The following is a 7,972-nucleotide window of genomic DNA, read 5'->3' as shown; positions in this document are numbered from 1 at the left end:
TACTTTTTGGCCACACCGCATGGCATGCCAGATCTTAGTTCCCTGACCAGGGATCAAATCCACACCCTCTGCAGCGGCCGCGCAGAGTCTTCAACACTGGACTGCCCGGGAATTCCCTCCTTACATGTGCTTGTAAAAATTCCTGTCTCATCGCCCCAGTGTCTTCATCTGTTGGACCAGAAACCATCTAAAGAATTACCTAACTCCAAGAACTTGTCCGTTATATCTTTGAGATGGGAAAGATCTATAAAGGTCAACCAGTCCACAATCGTGTATTTCACGCTCTCAAGATTAGTATAGTTCATTGGTTAAGGATGTAGACTTTGGTGTCAGACAGAACTGAGATAGGGCCGCATCGCTTTCAGTCCCTAGCTCTAGGTAAGTAAATGAACCATCCCTTTGTATTTCCTTGTCTGTAAAGTGGGGTGTTAATAGAATCCCAGATCATAGAGCTATTGTGAACATTTCATAAAATAGAGCACATAAAGCCGAGAGCTCACTGCAGGCCCATGATTAGCATTTTTTTAATGTGGCTGTTGTGAGTACACTCATCTTTCATAGGAAGTGATATGAGTCCCCCAGCTGGTCAGGAAATAGAAGGGGGAGAATGTCTCCCACTTTAGCGTTTCTTATGCTTATCATTGTCATAGAGCAATGGCAAACAAGAGGGAAATAAAATGTCTTCGATGCTGCTGCTGCTAACTCACTTCAGTCATGTCCGACCCTGTGCGACCCCATAGATAGCAACCCACCAGGCTCCTCCATCCTTGGGATTCTCCAGGCAAGAACACTGGAGTGGGTTGCCATTTCCTTCTCCAATGCATGAAAGTGAAAAGTGAAAGTGAAGTCGCTCAGTCCCGTCTGACTCCTAGCGACCCCATGGACTGCAGCCTACCAGGCTCCTCCCCCCATGGGATTTTCCAGGCAAGAGTACTGGAGTGGGTTGCCATTGCCTTCTCCGTGTCTTTGATGGAAGAAGTGAAATGGCACTGCCTTCATCTCCAACCTCACCCCTGCAGCTCCACAGTGCTGGCCTTGGGACCTAAAAGAATAAATTCAGAATATGTAGCTGAATTTGCAGGGCTCTGAGAATTCCCTGAGTCCTCAGAAATTTTTCCTATTGAAAGGAAAGACCTGAAATGTCACCACGAGGAGTGCCACCATCTGGGTAAAGACTCTGATCTCCATGAAAAGCCAGATATCCATGGGAGAAGAGTTGAGTTACTAGGAATGAAAAATAACCAAAGAACAGATTTTGATTGAAGAAGGAAAACTGTGAAATATTAGAGACAGGAAATAAATAACACATCACCAAAAGGTGAGAATAAGAGGTAGGAATTTCAGCTTTGCCCAATTTCCCCTTTGCTAAGGACAGATACAGGGTTGAAAAGTGAAAGTTGTTCAGTCGTGTCTGACTTTTTGCCACTCCATGGACTATACAGTCCACGGAATTCTCCAGGCCAGAATACTGGAATGGGTAGCCTTTCTCTTCTCCAGGGGATCTTCTCAACCCAGGGATCAAACCCATGTCTCCCACATTGCAGGTGGATTCTTTACCAACTGAGCCACCAGAGAAGCCCAAGAATACTGGAGTGGGTAGCCTAGCCCTTCTCCAGTGGATCTTCTTGACCCAGGAATCAAATGGGGTCTCCTGCATTGCAGGTGGATTCTTTACTAACTGAGCTCTCAGGGAAGCCTGGTATAGCATTGAAGAGAATACATATTAGCATTCATGGCGGTTTTTTGGTTTTGTTTTTTTTTTTTTTGGTCTTGAGTTGAAATTCAGTAAATTTTCTGAGACTGTAGAGAAACCTGATCCCATCTGCCTGAATAAGCCAAGTCATAGAAAGAGTTAAAGAACAGTCTGAGGTCACATAGCAAGTTAGATAGAAGACTTACCCCTCCTAATGCTCAATCCTGGGTTCTCTGCATTAAATCATTCCATCCCCTAACACCATCCTTCTCATAAAGAAGCAAAGAGACATGATAGATAATTCAAGTCCTCTGGTGTTGGCAGAGTTTGGACTTCAGAGCTATTCCCAAGAGCCCCCAACCCTGTAAAAACAGTTCCAAGGACATAGGCAACACTTCCATCGATGGGTCCTATGACATGAAGGTGGAGATTACAAATTCAAGTCCTGATGGCTATGTGATCTTAGCCTCATTGCTGTTGTTGCTGTTTAGTCACCCAGTCATGTCTGACTCTTTTGTGACCCCATAGACTAGCCTGCCAGTCTTCTCTGTCCATAGGATTGCCTATGCAAGAATACTGAAGTGGGTTGTCATTTCCTTCTCCAGGGGATCTTCTTGACTCCAGGGATCAAACTCGTGTCTCCTGCATTGGCAGGCAGGTTCTTTACCACTGAGCTACCAGGGAAGCCCTTAGCCTCATTATGAAACCTCCTTCAGTTGAGGAATAGCAGTAACATTCCTCCTTATATCCTAGAATTTTTAGAAGATTCATGAGATGCAACGTGAGAAATATTCTGTCAGCCTCTGATGTGCTGGATCAATGTTTCTCCTTTCTGTTTTTCCAAAATCCCTTTAGATCTGATTATTGACCTTAGAGTAAGCCCACATTCAACACCCGCTATTACCTTTTTTCAATTTTCCCCAATATCCAGTGCTCCAAAGTTCTGATTAAATGAGGAGACCCACACCTAAATGTATTCAACAAATCTATTTATTTTCATTTCTATTCTGCACGATGCGTACCGGCCTGCAAGTATCTTCCCAATCATATCTTGTGAAGAATACCTGAAGGTACCTCTCTGATTGACTCCCTCAATCTATATGCAGATTTGTGCTAAGCCAGTAAATAATTTGTAACAATTTGCATTGAGTTTATGGTTTCTCTAATCCAACCCTGATCATTTGTAAATTGTTTCTATTCATGTGCAGATCAACTGTAATAAGATTGCTAATAAAAGAGTGGTTAATAAAATTTATAATGGGAAGACAAAGCATAATTTAGAGGCGGGTATTTTTTACATAAGGGCTTTTCCAGGCTGTAGGCGAAAATAGATTAATGAAATTCTGTTTTGATTTTACATTCTAAAGAATACTTCATGGTGAAATGTGGTCTTGAATCCTATTGCTTCTTCCTAGCCTTGACTGCTGGTCTTGAGTGATAGGGTTTTCTCATGTCTTAAAAAACTTTTCTAATAAGGGCTCAACTCCTTAGCGACTTCGTGTTAGTGGTTGGAAGGATGAGTGGTTTGTACGTATGCATCTACTCATCTCCTCAGGAAACACTATTTGGGTATCCACTGTGTTGCAGATACCATGACAGGTCATGAAATATCAATGGGAGAGAACCAGGGCTATTCCATCATAAATTGGCAAACTGCCGACAATCAAGACTTTCTATGTATTGTTTGCCATTAGGTCCTTGCTGTCTAGGAAAATACCCAGTACCTAGTTACATGACCAATAAAGGTTCATGGAATAAATAAATCAACATTCAGAAAATCATGGCATCCAGTCCCATCATTTCATGGCAAATAGGTGGGGAAACAATGAAAACAGTGAGGGACTTTATTTTTCTGGGCTCCAAAATCACTGCAGATGGTGACTGCAGCCGTGAAATTAAAAGACACTTGCTCCTTGGAAGAAAAGCTATGACCAACCTAGACAGCATATTAAAAAGCAGAGATATTACTTTACTGACAAAGATCCATCTAGTCAAAGCTATGGTTTTCTCCAGTAGTCATGTATGGATGTGAGACTTGGACTATAAAGAAAGCTGAGTGCGGAAGAATTGATGCTTTTGAACTGTGGTGTTAGAGAAGACTCTTGAGAGTCCCTTGGACTGCAGTGAGATCCAACCAGTCCATCCTAAAGGAAATCAGTCCTGAATATTCATTAGAAGGATTGATGCTGATGCTGAAACTCCAACACTTTGGCCACCACATGCGAAGAACTGATTCATTTGAAAAGACCCTGATGCTGGGGAAGATTGAAGATGGGAGGAGAACGGAATGATGGAGGATGAGATGGTTGGATGACATCACCAATGTGATGAGCATGAGTCTGAGTAGGCTCTGGGAGTTGTTGATGGACAGTGAAGCCTGGTGAGCTGCAGTCCATGGGGTCACAAAGAGTCAGACATGATTGAGCAACTGAACTGAACTGTAAAACAGAGTGTTGGAGGATGAGATGGCTGAATGGCATCACCAATGCAATGGACTTGAGCTTGGGCCAACTCCAGGAGATAGTGAGGGACAGAGGGCCTGGTGTGCTGCAGTCCATGGGATTGCAAAGAGTTGCACACAACTGGGCGACTAAACAGCAGCAACTGGAAATATCAGGCAATAAATCATGTTAAGACTATCCATCCTCATCCCATTTGCCCATTGCTCTAGGACTTTTGGAAGGAAGGCAAACTCTATTTGGCTGAAAGAATCATAAAATCTTTTATTAGTCACACAATATGTGTCAGACCATGGGAATCGGGTGAAACCCACACCCAATCTGACCAAAAGAGGTTTTCTTCAAGATTTCTGAACTCTCCTAACTGCTAAAGCATCCCTGGAAAACTGATGCTGTGGTTTTTATTTGCAAATGAGAAAAATCGCGATTCATGGAAGTTGAACCACCTTCTAAGGTCACAAGTAGAAAGCGGCATGTCTGTCTTAAACTGGAGCCCATGTTTGTCAAGAGCCCTTTTCTTGAGCTGTGTTTAAGGGGATAGAGAGAGAGAAAGAGAAGGAAGCCCAGACATATTATTTTAACAGAGATTTCTCCACGTGGATGGCAACATTATAAGGATGCAAGCTGCTCTCTTCCCAAAAAAAGTCCCTTCTGCTATTTGTTATTGTTGTTTAGTCATCAGGTAATGTCTGACTCTTTGGAGACCCCATGGACTTTAGCACCCCAGACTCCTCTGTCCATGGGATTTCCCAGGCTAGAATACTGGAAAGCGTTAGTCATTCAGTCATGTCCAATTCTTTGCGACCCCATGGACTATATATAGCCCAATAGGCTCCTCTGTCCATGGAATTCTCCAGGCAAGAATACTGGAGTAGGTTTCCATGCCCTTCTCCAGGGGAGTCTTCCCAAACCAGGGATCGAACCTGGGTTTCCTGCATTACAGGCACATTCTTCGCCATCTGAGCCATCAGGGAAGCTTCCTTCTGCTATATTTGAACCTATTTCTTCTTTTTTAAAACCTTTTATTTTATATTGGAGTATAGACAATTAACAGTGTTGTGATAGCTTCAGATGACCAGTGAAGGGATGCAGACACGCATATACATGTATCCACCCCCCTCTAAGCCCCGCTTCCATCCAGATTGCCACATAACATTGAGGAGAGTTCCGTGTGCTAAACAGTAGGTCCTTGCTGGCTATCCATTTTAAATACAACAGTGTGTACCTGTCATTACCCAACTCTCTAACTATCCTTTCCCCCATCCTTCCCCCCTGGCAACTCTAAGTTCGTTCTCTAAGTCTGTGGGTCTCTTTTCTGTTTTGTAAGTAAGTTCATTTGTATCATTTCATTTAATGGATTGTCTCAGACAGAGGATATATCAGTTATTAAACTGATAAGAACAGATACTACACTTGATGTTAGCCAAAAGGCCAAGGAGCAATTGAACCTATTTCTTCTTATTTGATCTTTTATCACCCAGTTCAAAACTTAATACCCATCCCTACCCCAGAAAAAAAACAGCCCTTCTTGTGTCTAGACCTATCCTAGTCTCCTTTTTTTTTCTTTTAAACAAAACCAGCTCAGTTCTTCCTTTTAAGTTATCCTCCATCAATTTCCAGTGGAGGAAAAATCAAAGGGCATATTCTAGAAATAGAAAGCCCCCTACCATTGCAGACCAGACATGTCAAATATTTCACGGGACTACAGCACGACCAAAAGCTGTGACGTGGTCCCAAGTAGCAGCTGCCAAAGGCGTGTTGTAAGAAGATGACCTCAATTTCCCCTTCTGTCAGTCAGGCCATCTTCCCAGGCCCCGTGTCTAATTCCGTGCACTTCAAATTCACCCCGTTTTGCCCCTGGGGCGCCGGGACTCGAGCCCACGGCTTCCGTAGCTGTCTTTCTCTTTCAATGCTTTTTCTTAAATAAGAAGTGATTGAGGGTGGGAATTGCGGATCAAAAGGAGACAGCGAAATGTCATCAACATTACATAATTTGTACTATCACTTGTCAACATTGATCCCCTTAATACTATCGCTTTGACAGATGAACGAAGCAGGATTGTAGAATACTAAGAAGTGAAAGAGGGGGATAAAAAGACAACCATGTTTGATTACCCTCTGAAGTCCAAAGGATTTGAAAGTCATGACACTGGTTATTACTACGGTCTTTGGAGAGATGAACAGAAACTTAATCTATCTAATAAAATTGCCTCGGGAGATAAACTTAATCTAAACTTTCTTTCAGCTATCTCTCAGTATAATCTAATGGATTTTTCTTGGTCTCCATTGCAACACAAGACAGCTGGGTAGAAGATAGACCCACCACGTTAATTAATCCACTTCACTCTTGTCAAATGGACATGGTGCATGGAGCAGAGGTTGGTGCTTCTGAATGTATTGGGGTCCCCTATTTAATAGAACACAACTGATGGGACAATCACAGCCTTTCAGACTATGGAGACTGCCAGAATGCTGGTGAATGTAGCTTGCAAAACTTTTGGAGGAGAGTGATTGGGAAATGGGCAGGCAGGATGGGAGAAGGGGAGCTGGGAAGAGCTAAATGCATCCTTTTAAAATTTTTATTTATCTTTAGTTTTGTGCTGAGACTTCACTGATGCACACAGGCTTTCTCTGCTTATGGCGAGTGGGGGCTTCTCTTGTTGCAGAGCCCAGGCTCTAGGGTATGTGGGCTTCAGCAGTTGTGGCGCGTGGACTTAGTGGCTCTGCTGAATGTGGAATCTTCCTGGACCAAGGGTCGAACCCATGTCCCCTGCATTGGCAGGAGGATTCTTTACCACTGGGCCACCAGGGAAGCCCTTCTACATTTTTACTTATTTATTTTTTCATCCTTTTAAGAATTTCTGAGCTATCACTATAGGACTGTGGCTTGGGGTTGGGGAGAACTGACTGGTCACCATATACCAGGGGTGGTGATGGACCCTTGGGAAACAATATGTAAATAACAGAGAGCCTGACCTTGCAGAGATTAGAGTCTGACATAGAGGCAGTTGATTTTAAAAGCACAGTTCCTGGTACAGACTATATGTTGATTGACACCTGGTTGGAAGAAGATATTGTGTCAGGTCAGACACGTGTGTTTCTGCACCAAGAAAACAGACCATTCCCAGGAAAAGCTTGGTCATGCTAACTTCTCCAAGCCCTGTGAGATACTTTCTTCCCCCTCTTGGATAGTCAGGCCAGAAATCAAAATCCACCAGCAAAATCTGGGTCCAGCCAATGTGCTTGGACCCAGAGTGCGTAGCTAGAGGACTAACCAGTCTCAGAATTTATATGGCAAAGTTCCTGCCCTTGAGAGAGGACAATTTCCATCAGCCTTTCTTTCCCGGATCCATTTCCTTCCCTGAAGGCTGAAGAGAGGTGCTTGAAAGGGAACCCAATCTTATTTTAAAGCCTATAGCCCCCACTGATAGAAATCGTGCAGGAATGAGTGACAATCGTTCATGTGCAAAGCAAGCAATTTCCCTCTCCATCCCTGGAAAAGGGGGTCCCTGCTGCTTTCTCGTGCCTTCTCTAATCTCTGTTTTTAATTTTTTCCCCTTTTTATTGCATGCTTCATATATGGGAAAAGGGAATTGATATTTATGCATACTTAATATGAGCCAGACCCTTGCTCAGTGATTTGGGTCATTATGAACATATTGCCTTTTTTTTCCTTAGCAGAAAGGATGTAGAGAGTGACCATCATTGACTCAAGTCACATCATTGATCAGTCTGCTATAAGTTAGATGAGCTTCCCAGCTGGCGCTAGTGGTAAAGAATCCACCTGCCAATGTGGGAGATGCAAGAAATGTAAATTCAA

The 7,972-nt window shown here is 43.2% G+C and overlaps 1 pseudogene; it reads right to left on the bottom strand.

The window, feature by feature from the left end:
* Positions 1-5,478: 5,478 nt before the first annotated feature.
* Positions 5,479-5,595, bottom strand: LOC128044091 (uncharacterized; annotated as a pseudogene).
* Positions 5,596-7,972: the final 2,377 nt, after the last annotated feature.

This window comes from Budorcas taxicolor, chromosome 2 (assembly GCF_023091745.1).
Source record: "Budorcas taxicolor isolate Tak-1 chromosome 2, Takin1.1, whole genome shotgun sequence".
Classification (NCBI taxonomy): Eukaryota; Metazoa; Chordata; class Mammalia; order Artiodactyla; family Bovidae; genus Budorcas; species Budorcas taxicolor.
Note: the sequence above shows the minus strand (reverse complement) of the source record. Positions and strands in the feature narration are given on the sequence as shown.